Consider the following 15,242-nt stretch of genomic DNA (forward strand, 5'->3'; position numbering starts at 1 on the left):
GGAAGCGGGGGGCGGAGCCAAGCACCGGGCAGTGAAAGCCCATTCAAAAAAGCAGCAGAAGCGGCACTCACTAGAAGTGCCGCTTTGACAGGGGTGTGCTTTCATGCTCATATGAAAGCACACCCCTGTCACTAACACTGACGTGATTGGGCAAATTCGGGGGGGAGGGGGGGGGGGGCGGCTGTGAGCATCGGACCGCAGGACAAGCCAGATATTGGATGGAGCAGCTGTCAGGAAACAGTTCGGGGGCGTGGCCTAATCACGGACCCGTGGCCACGCCCCTTTGTCGGCTCAGGCATCCAGCTGGTGCACTGACCAGCCTGCGCAGCCCTAAACATGGCAAGCTGGGCTAGAAAGTGCAGGAGAGGATGAGGAGCCCCACCACATCCAACAGGTTTGCTAATTCCTCAGTAACCGGCGGGGGCAGTAGGAAGGGGGGGGGGGGGGGGGGGGGGGAGTACTTCAGTCTGCAATGTGCTGAGCTCTCCCCTGCTGTATCAGGGACTCAAGGCTCAGGGCTGTACTGTTGTATGCTATACCTCCAGCAGAGTGGACTCTCCCTCCTATCACCCCCTCCCTGTCCCGCTCCCTGGCATCACCCTCACCCTGTCACCCTCTCACTGTCATCCGCTTCCTGTCACCTTCACCCTGTCAGCCTCTCCCTGTCACCCGCTTCCTGTCACCCACTCCCTAGCATCACCCTTTCCCTGTCACCCTCTCCCTGTCACCCTCTTCCTGTCACTCTCTCCCTGTCACTCTCTCCCTGTCACCCGCTCCCTGTCACAAGCTCCCTGTCACAAGCTCCCTGGCATCACCCACACCCTGTTACCCGCTCCCTGGCATAACCCTCTCCCTGTCACCCTCTCCCTGTCACCCGCTCCCTGGCATCACCCTCACCCTGTCACCCTCTCCCTGTCACCCACTCCCTGTCACCCTCTCCCTGTCACCCGCTCCCTGTCACAAGCTCCCTGTCACAAGCTCCCTGTCACCCTCTCCCTATCACCTTCTCCCTGTCACCTACTGCTGTCACCATTTCCCTGGCGTCACCCTCTCCCTGTCACCCGCTCCCTGGCATCACCCTCTCCCTGTCTCCCGCTCCATGGCATCACCCTCACCCTGTCACCCTCTCCCTGTCACCCGCTCCCTGTCACAAGCTCCCTGTCACCCGCTCCCTGTCACCCGCTCCCTGTCACCTTCTCCCGGTCACCTACTGCTGTCACCATTTCCCTAGTGTCACCCTCTCCCTGTCACCCTCTCCCTGTCACCCGCTCCCTGTCACAAGCTCCCTGTCACCCGCTCCCTGTCACCTTCTCCCTGTCACCCGCTCCCTAGCATCACCCTCTCCCTGTCACCCGCTCCTTGTCACAAGCTCCCTGTCACAAGCTCCCTGTCACCCACTCCCTGGCATCACCCGCTCCCTGTCACCCGCTCCCTGTCACCCTCTCCCTATCACCTTCTCCCGGTCACCTACTGCTGTCACCATTTCCCTAGTGTCACCCTCTCCCTGTCACCCTCTCCCTGTCACCCGCTCCCTGTCACAAGCTCCCTGTCACCCGCTCCCTGTCACCTTCTCCCTGTCACCCGCTCCCTAGCATCACCCTCTCCCTGTCACCCGCTCCTTGTCACAAGCTCCCTGTCACAAGCTCCCTGTCACCCACTCCCTGGCATCACCCGCTCCCTGTCACCCGCTCCCTGTCACCCTCTCCCTATCACCTTCTCCCTGTCACCTACTGCTGTCACCATTTCCCTGGCGTCACCCTCTCCCTGTCACCCTCTCCCTGTCACCCGCTCCCTGGCATCACCCTCTCCCTGTCACCCGCTCCCTGTCACCCGCTCCCTGTCACAAACTCCCTGGCATCACTCTCACCCTGTCACCCGCTCCCTGTCACTTTCTCCCTGTCACCCGCTCCCTGTCACAAGCTCCCTGTCACAAGCTCCTTGTCACCCGCTCCCTGTCACTCTCTCCCTGTCACCTGTTCCATGTCACTCTCTCCCTGTCACCCGCTCCCTGGCATAACCCTCTCCCTGTCACCCGCTCCCTGTCACCCGCTCCCTGTCACAAGCTCCCTGTCACCCTCTCCCTATCACCTTCTCCCTGTCACCTACTGCTGTCACCATTTCCCTGGCGTCACCCTCTCCCTGTCACCCGCTCCCTGGCATCACCCTCTCCCTGTCACCCGCTCCCTGTCACAAGCTCCCTGTCACCCACTCCCTGGCATCACTTTAACCCTGTCACCCGCTCCCTGTCACTCTCTCCCTGTCACCCGCTCCCTGGCATAACCCTCTCCCTGTCACCCGCTCCCTATCACCTTCTCCCTGTCACCTACTGCTGTCACCATTTCCCTGGTGTCACCCTCTTCCTGTCACCCTCTCTTTGGTGTCACCATCTCCCTGTCACCTACATCTGGCACCGACTGCTGTCACCTTCTCCCTCTCACCTTCTTCCTGGCATCACCCTCTCCCTAGCATTACACACTACTGTCACCTCCCTGTCAACCATTGCTGTTACCTTCTCTCTTTCAACCACTGCTGTCACCCTCTCCCTGTCACTGCTGTCATCCTCACCATGATGTTAACCTCTCCCTGTGACCCACTGCTATCACCCACTCGCGTCACCCTCTCCCTGACATCCTCTCCATGACATCACCGCCAGCATCTCCCTGGCATTTCTCCATCACCCACTGCCTCTCTCCATCACCCTCTCCTTAGTACCACCCTCTCCCTGATGTCACCCACTGCTGTCACCGTCTCCCTGGTATTACCCTCTTCCTGTCACCCACTGCTGTCATCCTCTCCCTATCACCCACTGCCTCTCTCCATCACCCTTTACCTGTCACCCTCTCTCTGTCACCCACTGCCTCTCTCCAACACTCTCTCCCTGTCACCTACTGCATCTCACCTGCTTCACTGTCTCCCCATCACCAGATCTCCCCTATCACCTTTTTCCTTTCCAAGGCCTCACCCTCTCCTACACATATGACCACGCCCCTTGTTGTGAGTCTACACCCTCATTTCAAGACCACACTCACTTTTCCGGGAGCACGTGTACCTTTGGCGCACACAGGGACAACAGCGGTAGCATTCATCGTCTTGGGGTTGGTAGCGGGTATCAGCGGGACACGGTGAACATTGTGGCTACAGTGCCTCACCAGCCACTGACCTCACCGCACGCCACTGTGCTCTATATATCTTCAGTTCCTTTTTGGGGTTAGTAGTGCTGGTTAGTCCCAACCATGTAGCATGCAGCTTCCTTCTTTAGGAGCCAAATCAGTAGCTCCTCGGGCACATGTAAAAACAGAAAGAATGGAGTGTGTAAGTATGAGTATAAAGTAGTGATGAGCGGGTTCGGATCCTCGGGATCCGAACCCGCCCGAACTTCACCTTTTTTTTCACGGGTCCGAGCGACTCGGATCCTCCCGCCTTGCTCGGTTAACCCGAGCGCGTCCGAATGTCATAATCCCGCTGTCGGATTCTCGCGAGATTTGGATTCTATATAAGGAGCCGCGCGTCGCCGCCATTTTCACACGTGCATTGAGATTGATAGGGAGAGGACGTGGCTGGCGTCCTCTCCGTTATAGTAGAAAAAGACTGAGTATAAAGACTGAGTGACTTACTTATAATTGTGGGGAGGATTGGGGACGGGGAGCAGCTGTTAGGGAGTGCAGTGCAGGGTTTTGATTATACCACCAGTGAGTTTAATCCTTTGTTTGTTTCTCTGCCTGAAAAAAACGCTCCACCATATCTGTGCTCACTCAGTGTGCTGCACTGCTGCATGATATATCTGTGCTGAGTGCACTGCTCACACTGCCTAATTGTGGGGACTGGGGAGCAGTTATAGCAGGAGTACAGTGCACAGTTTTGCTGACAGTGACCACCAGTCCAGTATACGTTTGTCTGCCTGAAAAACACTCCTGTCTGTGGTGGCTTTTTTTTTCTTCATACTAGTTTAGCAGTCTGCTGACAGTGTCCACCAGGTCCGTTATTATTTATTATACAGTATATTGTATTTATTTTATATATATCTAGCAGTACGGTAGGCCACGGTTGTACCTACCTCGGTGTCGTCAGTGCACTCGTTGTCCATAAGTAATATAATACTATACTATCCATCCATCTACATTGTATACCTGTGGTGGCTTTTTTTTTCTTCATACTAGTTTAGCAGTCTGCTGACAGTGTCCACCAGGTCCGTTATTATATTATACAGTATATTATATATATATAAGCAGTACGGTAGGCCACGGCTGTACCTACCTCTGTGTCGTCAGTGCACTCGTCGTCCATAAGTAATATAATACTATACTATCCATCCATCTACATTGTATACCCGTGGTGGCTTTTTTTTTCTTCATACTAGTTTAGCAGTCTGCTGACAGTGTCCACCAGGTCCATTATACAGTATATTATATATATAAGCAGTACGGTAGGCCACGGCTGTACCTACCTCTGTGTCGTCAGTGCACTCGTCGTCCATAAGTAATATAATACTATACTATCCATCCATCTACATTGTATACCTGTGGTGGCTTTTTTTTTCTTCATACTAGTTTAGCAGTCTGCTGACAGTGTCCACCAGGTCCGTTATTATATTATACAGTATATTATATATATATAAGCAGTACGGTAGGCCACGGCTGTACCTACCTCTGTGTCGTCAGTGCACTCGTCATCCATAAGTAATATAATACTATCCTATCCATCCATCTACATTGTATACCTGTGGTGGCTTTTTTTCCCTTCATACTAGTTTAGCAGTCTGCTGACAGTGTCCACCAGGTCCGTTATACAGTATATTATGTATATAAGCAGTATGGTAGGCCACGGCTGTACCTACCTCTGTGTCGTCAGTGCACTCGTCGTCCATAAGTAATATAATACTATACTATCCATCCATCTACATTGTATACCTGTGGTGGCTTTTTTTTTTCTTCATACTAGTTTAGCAGTCTGCTGACAGTGTCCACCAGGTCCGTTATACAGTATATTATATATATAAGCAGTACGGTAGGCCACGGCTGTACCTACCTCTGTGTCGTCAGTGCACTCGTCGTCCATAAGTAATATAATACTATACTATCCATCCATCTACATTGTATACCTGTGGTATCTTTTTTTTTCTTCATACTAGTTTAGCAGTCTGCTGACAGTGTCCGCCAGGTCCGTTATTATATTATACAGTATATTATATATATGTACGCAGTACGGTAGGCCACGGCTGTACCTACCTCTGTGTCGTCAGTGCACTCGTCGTCCATAAGTAATATAATACTATACTATCCATCCATCTACATTGTATACCTGTGGTGGCTTTTTTTTTCTTCATACTAGTTTAGCAGTCTGCTGACAGTGTCCACCAGGTCCGTTATTATATTATACAGTATATTATATATATATATATATATATATATAAGCAGTACGGTAGGCCACGGCACTTCTGTGCCGTGTCGTCAGTGCACTCGTCGTCCATAAGTAATATAATACTATACTATCCATCATCTACATTGTATACCTGTGGTGGCTTTTAGTTGTGCGCATTAAAATATGGAGAACAAAAATGTGGAGGTTAAAAAATAGGGAAAGATCAAGATCCACTTCCACCTCGTGCTGAAGCTGCTGACACTAGTCATGAAATGCCATCAACGTCGTCTGCCAAGGCCGATGCCCAATGTCATAGTAAAGAGCATGTAAAATCCAAAACACAAAAGATCAGTAAAATGACCCAAAAATCAAAATTAAAAGCGTCTGAGGAGAAGCGTAAACTTGCCAATATGCCATTTACGACACGGAGTGGCAAGGAACGGCTGAGGCCCTGGCCTATGTTCATGGCTAGTGGTTCAGCTTCACATGAGGATGGAAGCACTCATCCTCTCGCTAGAAAAGAGAAAATACTTAAGCTGGCAAAAGCACAGCAAAGAACTGTGCATTCTTCGAAATCACAAATCCCCAAGGAGAGTCCAATTGTGTCGTTTGCGATGCCTGACCTTCCCAACACTGGACGGGAAGAGCTAGCGCCTTCCACCATTTGCACGCCCCCTGCAAGTGCGCCTCTTTTTTTCTTTGCGTCATGTGCTGTTTGGGGAGTATTTTTTTGAAGGGCCATCCTGCGTGACACTGCAGTGCCACTCCTAGATGGGCCAGGTGTTTGTGTCGGCCACTTGGGTCGCTTAGCTTAGTCACACAGCTACCTCATTGTGCCTCTTTTTTTCTTTGCGTCATGTGCTGTTTGGGGAGTATTTTTTTGAAGGGCCATCCTGCCTGACACTGCAGTGCCACTCCTAGATGGGCCAGGTGTTTGTGTCGGCCACTAGGGTCGCTTAGCTTAGTCACACAGCTACCTCATTGTGCCTCTTTTTTTCTTTGCGTCATGTGCTGTTTGGGGAGTATTTTTTTGAAGGGCCATCCTGCGTGACACTGCAGTGCCACTCCTAGATGGGCCAGGTGTTTGTGTCGGCCACTTGGATCGCTTAGCTTAGTCACACAGCTACCTCATTGCGCCTCTTTTTTTCTTTGCGTCATGTGCTGTTTGGGGAGTATTTTTTTGAAGGGCCATCCTGCGTGACACTGCAGTGCCACTCCTAGATGGGCCAGGTGTTTGTGTCGGCCACTAGCGTCGCTTAGCTTAGCCATCCAGCGACCTCGGTGCAAATTTTAGGACTAAAAATAATATTGTGAGGTTTGAGGTGTTCAGAATAGACTGGAAATGAGTGTAAATTATGGTTATTGAGGTTAATAATACTATGGGATCAAAATGACCCCCAAATTCTATGATTTAAGCTGTTTTTTAGGGTTTTTTGAAAAAAACACCCGAATCCAAAACACAACCGAATCCGACAAAAAAAATTCGGTGAGGTTTTGCCAAAACGCGTTCGAACCCAAAACACGGCCGCGGAACCGAACCCAAAACCAGAACACAAAACCCGAAATATTTCCGGTGCACATCACTAATATAAAGTATTCAAGTTTTTACTAAAAAATATCCACTCACATACATTTAAGTAAAAGGTAATAATCAGCTTCAGTCAGAGGCGGAATTACCGCCAGTGCAACCAGTGCGTTGCACTGGGGCCCTCCACTGTCCAGGGGCCCAAAGCATGTAATGAGTCAAACTGACTCATTACATGCTGCTGTGTGCTGCGGGCAACCGCTGCCTGCAGCACACAGCCACCCGGACAGAGAGGAGAGGAGCGCAGCTTTACAGGGGAGAAGGAGGAGGAGGGAGGTGGAGGAGGGAGCCGCAGCAGCGCTTTGCTACTGGTAGAGGCGCTGCTGTTGCTGTCCCTCTGCTTCACTATAGGCTGTCTTCCGAGAACAGCCTATAGTGAAGCAGAGGGACAACAGCAGCAGCGCCTCCACCAATAACACAGCGCTGCTGCGGCTCTCTCCTCCACCTCCCTCCTCCTCCTTCTCTCCTGCCCGGGAATCGTGATCTGCCAGAAGCTGCACCGAGGAGCTTGAGCCAGCGGAGAGGGTAAGTATAATTCTTTCTTTCTTTCTTTCTTTCTTTCTTTCTTTCTTTCTTTCTTTCTTTCTTTCTTTCTTTCTTTCTTTCCATGTGCAAAAAGGGGGACTGTCTGCCGCTATGTGTAAAAAGGGGGAATCTGCCTGCCGCAATGTGTAAAAAGGGGGAATCTGCCTGCCATAATGTGTAAAAAGGGGAATCTTTGCCGCAATGTGTAAAAAGGGGGTATCTGCCTGACGTGATGTGTAAAAAGGGGGAATCTTCCTGCCGCAATGTGTAAAAAGGGGGAATCTGTCTGCCGCAATGTGTAAAAAGGGGGAAACTGCCTGACGTGATGTGTAAAAAGGGGGAATCTTTGCCGCAATGTGTAAAAAGGGGGAATCTGCCTGACGTAATGTGTAAAAAGGGGGAATCTGCCTGACGTAATGTGTAAAAAGGGGGAATCTGCCTGCTGCAATGTGTAAAAAGGGGGAATCTGCATGCCGTAATGTGTAAAAAGGGGGAATCTTCCTGCCATAATGTGTAAAAAGGGGGAATCTTTGCCGCAATGTGTAAAAAGGGGGTATCTGCCTGACGTGATGTGTAAAAAGGGGGAATCTTCCTGCCGCAATGTGTAAAAAGGGGGAATCTGTCTGCCGCAATGTGTAAAAAGGGGGAAACTGCCTGACGTGATGTGTAAAAAGGGGGAATCTTTGCCGCAATGTGTAAAAAGGGGGAATCTGCCTGACGTGATGTGTAAAAAGGGGGAATCTGTCTGCCGTGATGTGTCAAAAGGGGACGCTGTCTGCCGCAATGTGTAAAAAGGGGGAATCTACCTGCCGTAATGTGTAAAAGGGGGACGCTGTCTGCCGTAATGTGTAACAAGGGCACGCTGTCTGCCGTAATGTGTAAAAATGGGACGCTGTCTGCCGTTATGTGTAGAAAGGGCACTCTGTCTGCCGTTATGTATAAAAAGGGCACGCTGTCTGCCGTTATGTGTAAAAAGTGTACGCTGTCTGCCGCTATGTTTAACAAGGGCACGCTGTCTGCCGTTATGTGTAAAAAGTGTACGCTGTCTACCGCTATGTGTAACAAGGGCACGCTGTCTGCCGTTATGTGTAAAAAGGGGACGCTGTCTGCCGTTATGTGTAAAAAGTGCACGCTGTCTGCCGCTATGTGTAAAAACGGCACGCTGTCTGCCGTTATGTGTAAAAAGGGGACGCTGTCTGCCGTAATGTGTAAAAAGGAGACGTTGTCTGCTGTAATGTGTAAAAAGAGGAATCTGTCCGCCGTAAGGTGTAAAAGGGTCTCTACCTGGTGTAGCGGTGCTACTGTGCGGCGTAATTTGAATAATGGAGACTACTGTGCACCGTTTTATGAACTGGTATTATTTTGTGGCCACACCCCTTCCCCACGAAGCCACGCCACTATGTATTTTTGCGCGCATCTACGGCGCACACTGCCCCTGTTTTGCATGCAAGGGTGGGGCTCTGATGCCGTTTCTTGCACACAGTGCTAAAATGTCTAGTTACGGCACTGTTGCGAGGTATCCATTTCTCTGGCCCTGAGCAGGTCCCCCTCACCAGATCCTCTCCAGGGGTGAGGGGGTGGACTTGGATGGGATGAAGGGGGGGGGGGCAAAGAATTTTGTCGCACCTGGGCCCACCGCTCCCTAGTTCCGCCACTGGCTTCAGTGTTACGCTGGGTATAGCCTCCGGGAAGCCAACACCGGCAAGCCACTGTCACTGCAAGATACCAGGTGCCGCTGGAAGAATCTCCGGCACACACAGACAATGGACCAAACCATGGACGCTGGACTATCTGGATTGTCAGCGTAATACTGAAGCTGATTACCTTTTACTTAAATGTTTGTGACATGATATTTTTTAGTAAAAACTTGAATACTTTCTTATATCTTGAATACTTATATATATAAAGACAAGAAATTATCCAAGTGCGCTAGTATATGCAATACTGATATTCACTTCAGAACTGTGGATGTAGGCCAATTCTGATGTTGAATGTACCAAGGGTCTTTGATAACTGAATAGAGTCAGGATACCTGAGATGGATTCTGGGTAATTACCCTGTTAATCACATAAACCATTTAAAAACTTCAGTTGAGAACCCGTTTTATTATATAAATCCATAGCTACATTAGGAGAGTTATTCCAGAAGAGATATTAGATATAATGCTTAGGGGGACATGTACTAAGTAGTGATAACAGTGGAGAAGTGAGCCAGTGGAGAAATTTCCCATGGCAACAAATCATCTGCTCCATACAATTGTATAGTATGCAAATTAGAAATGTTACATCAATGCTGATTGGTTGCCATGGGCAATTTCTCCACTGGCTCACTTCTCCACTTTTATCACTACTTAGTACATGTCCCCCAGAATCCCAAACATAGGCCCTCATTCCGAGTTGATCGGTCGCAAGGCGAATTTAGCAGAGTTACACACGCTAAGCCGCCGCCTACTGGGAGTGAATCTTAGCTTCTTAAAATTGCGACCGATGTATTCGCAATAATGCGATTACTAACTACTTAGCAGTTTCAGAGTAGCTCCAGACTTACTCTGCCTGTGCGATCATTTCAGTGCTTGTCGTTCCTGGTTGACGTCACAAACACACCCAGCGTTCGCCCATGCACTCCCACCGTTTCTCCGGCCACTCCTGCGTTTTTTCCGGAAACGGTAGCGTTTTCAGCCACACGCCCCTGAAACGCCGTGTTTCCGCCCAGTAACACCCATTTCCTGTCAATCACATTACGATCGCCGGAGCGAAGAAAAAGCCGTGAGTAAAAATACTTTCTTCATAGTAAAGTTACTTGGCGCAGTCGCAGTGCGAACATTGCGCATGCGTACTAAGCGGATTTTCACTGCGATGCGATGAAAAATACCGAGCGAACAACTCGGAATGAGGGCCATAGAGTTCACCAATTCTTGTTTGGATGCATGGAGGAAATGACATCATACCCATGAAGTATAAATAGTCAACTGGGCATTAAGCCATTATCTAGCCTGTTGATCCATGCACCTCTTTGGAGTTTGTGAGTATTATTGCTTGGTTTGTCCATCTTGACTATGGTTAAAAGTTCTATTTCATATGTTAATAATGTGATTTAGCACTTACTTTGCATGAAATAATTGATATAAATATCTGTATTTTCTGAATTGTTAACAAATAATCTACTATTGCAAAATTAATAGCTGATTAAATAAGATATAATGGTCCTATTTTATGAGGCACTTGTTGCTTATTAGAAATATATGTTAATAATGTGATTTAGCACTTACTTTGTATGGAATAACTGACATAAATATCTGTATTTTCCGAATTGTTTACAAATAATCTACTAATGTAAAATCAATAACTGATTAATTAAGGTATAATGGCCCTATTTTATAAGGCACTTGTTGTTTACTAGAAATATTGGTATGAGGGAATATTTTTTATGGCTTATATGTATAGAGTAAATATATTTATATATAAGAAAAACCTTTTTCTTCTTTAAGGAGCATAATACACTGCTCAAAAAAATAAAGGGAACACTAAAATAACAAATCATAGATCTGAATTAATGAAATATTCTTATTAAATACTTTGTTCTTTACATAGTTGAATGTGCTGACAACAAAATCACACAAAAATTATCAATGGAAATCAAATTTATTAACCCATGGAGGTCTGGATTTGGAGTCACCCTCAAAATTAAAGTGGAAAAACACACTACAGGCTGATCCAACTTTGATGTAATGTCCTTAAAACAAGTCAAAATGAGGCTCAGTAGTGTGTGTGGCCTCCACGTGCCTGTATGACCTCCCTACAACCCACACAAGTGGATCAGGTAGTGCAGCTCATCCAGGATGGCACATAAATGCGAGCTGTGGTAAGAAGGTTTGCTGTGTCTGTCAGCGTAGTGTCCAGAGCATGGAGGCGCTACCAGGAGACAGGCCAGTACATCAGGAGACGTGAAGGAGGCCGTAGGAGGGCAACAACCCAGCAGCAGGACCGCTACCTCCGCCTTTGTGCAAGGAGGAACAGGAGGAGCACTGCCAGAGCCCTGCAAAATGACCTCCAGCAAGCCACAAATGTGCATGTGTCTACTCAAACGATCAGAAACAGACTCCATGAAGGTGGTATGAGGGCCCGACGTCCACAGGTGGGGGTTGTGCTTACAGCCCAACACTGTGCAGGACGTTTGGCATTTGCCAGAGAACACCAAGATTGGCAAATTCGCCACTGGCGCCCTGTGCTCTTCACAGATGAAAGCAGGTTCTCACTGAGCACATGTGACAGACGTAACAGAGTCTGGAGACGCCAAGGAGAACGTTCTGCTGCCTGCAACATCCTCCAGCATGACCGGTTTGGCAGTGGGTCAGTAATGGTGTGGGGTGGCATTTCTTTGTTGGGCCGCACAGCCCTCCATGTGCTCGCCAGAGGTAGCCTGACTGCCATTAGGTACCGAGATGAGATCCTCAGACCCCTTGTGAGACCATATCCTGGTGCGGTTGGCCCTGGGTTCCTCCTAATGCAAGACAATGCTAGACCTCATGTGGCTGGAGTGTGTCAGCAGTTCCTGCAAGACGAAGGCATTGATGCTATGGACTGGCCCGCCCGTTCCCCAGACCTGAATCCAATTGAGCACATCTGGGACATCATGTCTCGCTCCATCCACCAATGTGGATGCAAACTGCTGCAGTAGGCATCCTGCGCACTGCATGCAATCACCCTTATCTCCGGGCTTTTCTATTTCGGGCACTGTAGTTTTTACACGCTTTGTTTTTCCAGCGCGAGATGTCAGGGGAGCCGGGCGTCAGTGTCACCTTGGCAACCCGGCCCCACGTCATCGATGACGCGCGTGGTGCGCGCCGGAACCGAGCTCAGGGAACGGAACTCCGAGAGGCGCTTTTCCACTTGGCGGGCTTCTACGGGGTATATAGGTAAGTGTCATCTCACTGTTTTCACTGTTGTTTTTCCTTGACAAAGGGGTGTGTCGACCCCGAAACGTTGGACACCATGTGTTATTTCTAATACACTGCTTCAATGATTTAAGTCTCTGAGTGCCGCAGCCTTCTTTGCCTCTTATATACTCTATGCTTACTGGAGGCACCGGAGCACAACCTAGATAACCACTGGGGTGCCAAATCAGAGTCCAACCTACATAGGGGAAGGACCCGTAGTACAGTGCAGTGTTTTTCACAATAGTGAAAATGATAGCACTCTCCAGACTTCTATGATAATAATACACAGAGATAATTTATTAAAGAAAAAAATGAAGAAAAAAAATCATCTCATAGTTCCAAATAGTTACAAGTTTACCGACGTTTCAGTCCAAACCAGGACCTTTTTCAAGGTGCAGCAACGTAGTCATATGTGTCAAAGATAACAGCAGTCAGCAGCAGTGGCGTGCAGTGAGGTCAGTGGCTGGTGAGGCATGCCCACTAAAGCTGTCGCTATGGCCACTGCCAGATGCGAGTTTAGACCTCACGGAGCCCTAAGCAACACACCGATTTGGAGCCCCCTTCCTCATACAATCCATAGTACTATGGGGGTCATTCCGAGTTGATCGCTAGCTGCCGTTGTTCGCAGCACAGCGATCAGGCTAAAAATCGGCATTTATGCGCATGCATATGCATCGCAATGTGCAGGTGCATCGTACGGGTACAAAGTCCATTGTGGTTTTGCACTGGTTCTAGCGACAATTCCAATTGCACAGCCGGCCGCAAGGAGATTGACAGAAAGTGGGTGTTTGTGGGTGTCAACTGACCATTTTCAGGGAGTGCTCGGAAAAACGCAGGCGTGGCAGAAAAAACATAGGCATGGCCGGGTGTTCGCTGGGCGGGTATGTGACGTCAAAACCCGTCCCTCCATTGTTAGAATCAATGCACACGAAGAGTAACTTCAGGGCTGGTCTTGTTTTGCACAAAATGATTTTGCAGGCACTCTGGCGTTCGCACTTCTGCAAAGCTAAAATACACTCCCCAGTGGGCGGCGACAATGCATTTGCACGGCTGCTAAAAGTAGTCAGCGAGCTCTGCTTGTGGTGGAGGCTGGAGACAAGCAGAGTCATCCCTGGCCAGCAGTACCAGTTTAGGAGTGCGCTCTACCTAGCACAGTTTAGGAACAAGCTGCAGGCAGGGATGGTTAGGGTAATAACCTAACAGTTTTCGGTATTCTAACCATCGTCATCTCAAGCGCCACGATTCTAATACCATCCCTCACAGTGGTTGAAGTGGGGATATGGAAAAGTGAAGGTTGCAATTATGTGCACACCGAAGGCACGTACGCCCTGGATAAGGGGGCATGGTCACTCACAAGAGGGCGTATCCTTCAGTGTAGTTTACCACACCATATACTCCTTATACACCACAATAGTAGGACCCTTTATACTGTCTAGTACTGGTGCCCATTTCACATTATACCACACAGTATGTGCGGAAATTCACATTACAGCACACAGAATGAGCCAAAATTCACATTATAGCACACAGAATGAGCCGAAATTCACATTATATCACACGTTATGAGCCGAAATTCACATTATACCACACAGAATGAGCCAAAATTCACATTATACCACACAGAATGAGCCAAAATTCACATTATAGCACACTGACTGAGCCGAAATTCACATTACAGCACACAGTATGAGCTGAAATTCACATTATAGCACACGGTATGAGCCGAAATTCACATTATAGCACACAGAATGAGCCAAAATTCACATTATAGCACACAATGGGGGTAATTCCAAGTTGATCGCAGCAGGATTTTTGTTAGCAATTGCGCAAAACCATGTGCACTGCAGGGGAGGCAGATATAACATGTGCAGAGAGAGTTAGATTTGGTTGGGGTGTGTTCAATCTGCAATCTAATTTGCAGTGTAAAAATAAAGCAGCCAGTATTTACCCTGCACAGAAATAAAATAACCCACCCAAATCTAACTCTTTCTGCACATGTTATATCTGCCTCCCCTGCAGTGCACATGGTTTTGCCCAATTGCTATCAAAAATCCTGCTGCGATCAACTTGGAATTACCCCCAATATGAGCCAAAATTCATATTATGCCACATGGAATGAGAAAAAATTCAGGGAGAGTGACAGCAGGGACAGGGAGAGTGAAAGAGGGACAGGGAAAGTGACAGCAGGGACATAGGGACAGTGAGAGTGACAGAGAGAGGGACAGCAAGGGCATACAGTAGGGAGTAGGGAGAGAGAAAGGCAGCAGGGTAAGGATACCTATTTACCAGTGGAGGTGCTAAGAAAGCTGTGGTCTGCGGTGCGGTGGATGTGGAGGCTGTGGTCAGCATTGGTGCGGAAGAGGCAGAGGTGTAGTGAAAGAGGGCGGCGGCGGCTGAGGGTCGTGGAGGTGTAGCGAGGAGGAGGCAGAGGGCGGCAGCACTGCGGCTCTTATGACTGCAGCACTACTATTTCAAATCTGCTGCGGACCGGCAGCCTATCAGGAGCGGTACACCACAGAAGATCTGCTGATACACGATAGACCACAGAATAGCCGCTTATACAAGTCACACCACAGAAGAGACACTTATACACATTACACCACAGAAGAGCCTTATGGGCCCTACACACTGGCCGACATCACTACACGATATGAACGATCTTGTTCATTAATGAACGAGATAACGTTCATATCGTGCAGTGTGGAGTCACAAGCGATGAACGATGCGCGGCCCCGTGCTCGTTCATCGCTGGTGACATGTTGGCTGTGCATGCAGGCCAATATGGACGAGATCGTCCATATTTGCCTGCACGTCTATGGAGCCGGGTGACGGGGGGAG

The 15,242-nt window shown here is 48.9% G+C and overlaps 1 long non-coding RNA gene across 1 annotated transcript in view; it reads left to right on the plus strand.

The window, feature by feature from the left end:
* Positions 1–280: 280 nt before the first annotated feature.
* The window catches only part of LOC134970134 (uncharacterized), a 46,491-nt gene continuing 31,529 nt past the window's right edge, over positions 281–15,242 (plus strand). Inside the window, exon 1 of the long non-coding RNA XR_010189685.1 lies at positions 281–394. This is a non-coding gene — a long non-coding RNA (uncharacterized LOC134970134). The remainder of the gene's footprint in view (positions 395–15,242) is intronic.

This window comes from Pseudophryne corroboree, chromosome 11 (genome assembly GCF_028390025.1).
Source record: "Pseudophryne corroboree isolate aPseCor3 chromosome 11, aPseCor3.hap2, whole genome shotgun sequence".
NCBI lineage: Eukaryota > Metazoa > Chordata > Amphibia > Anura > Myobatrachidae > Pseudophryne > Pseudophryne corroboree.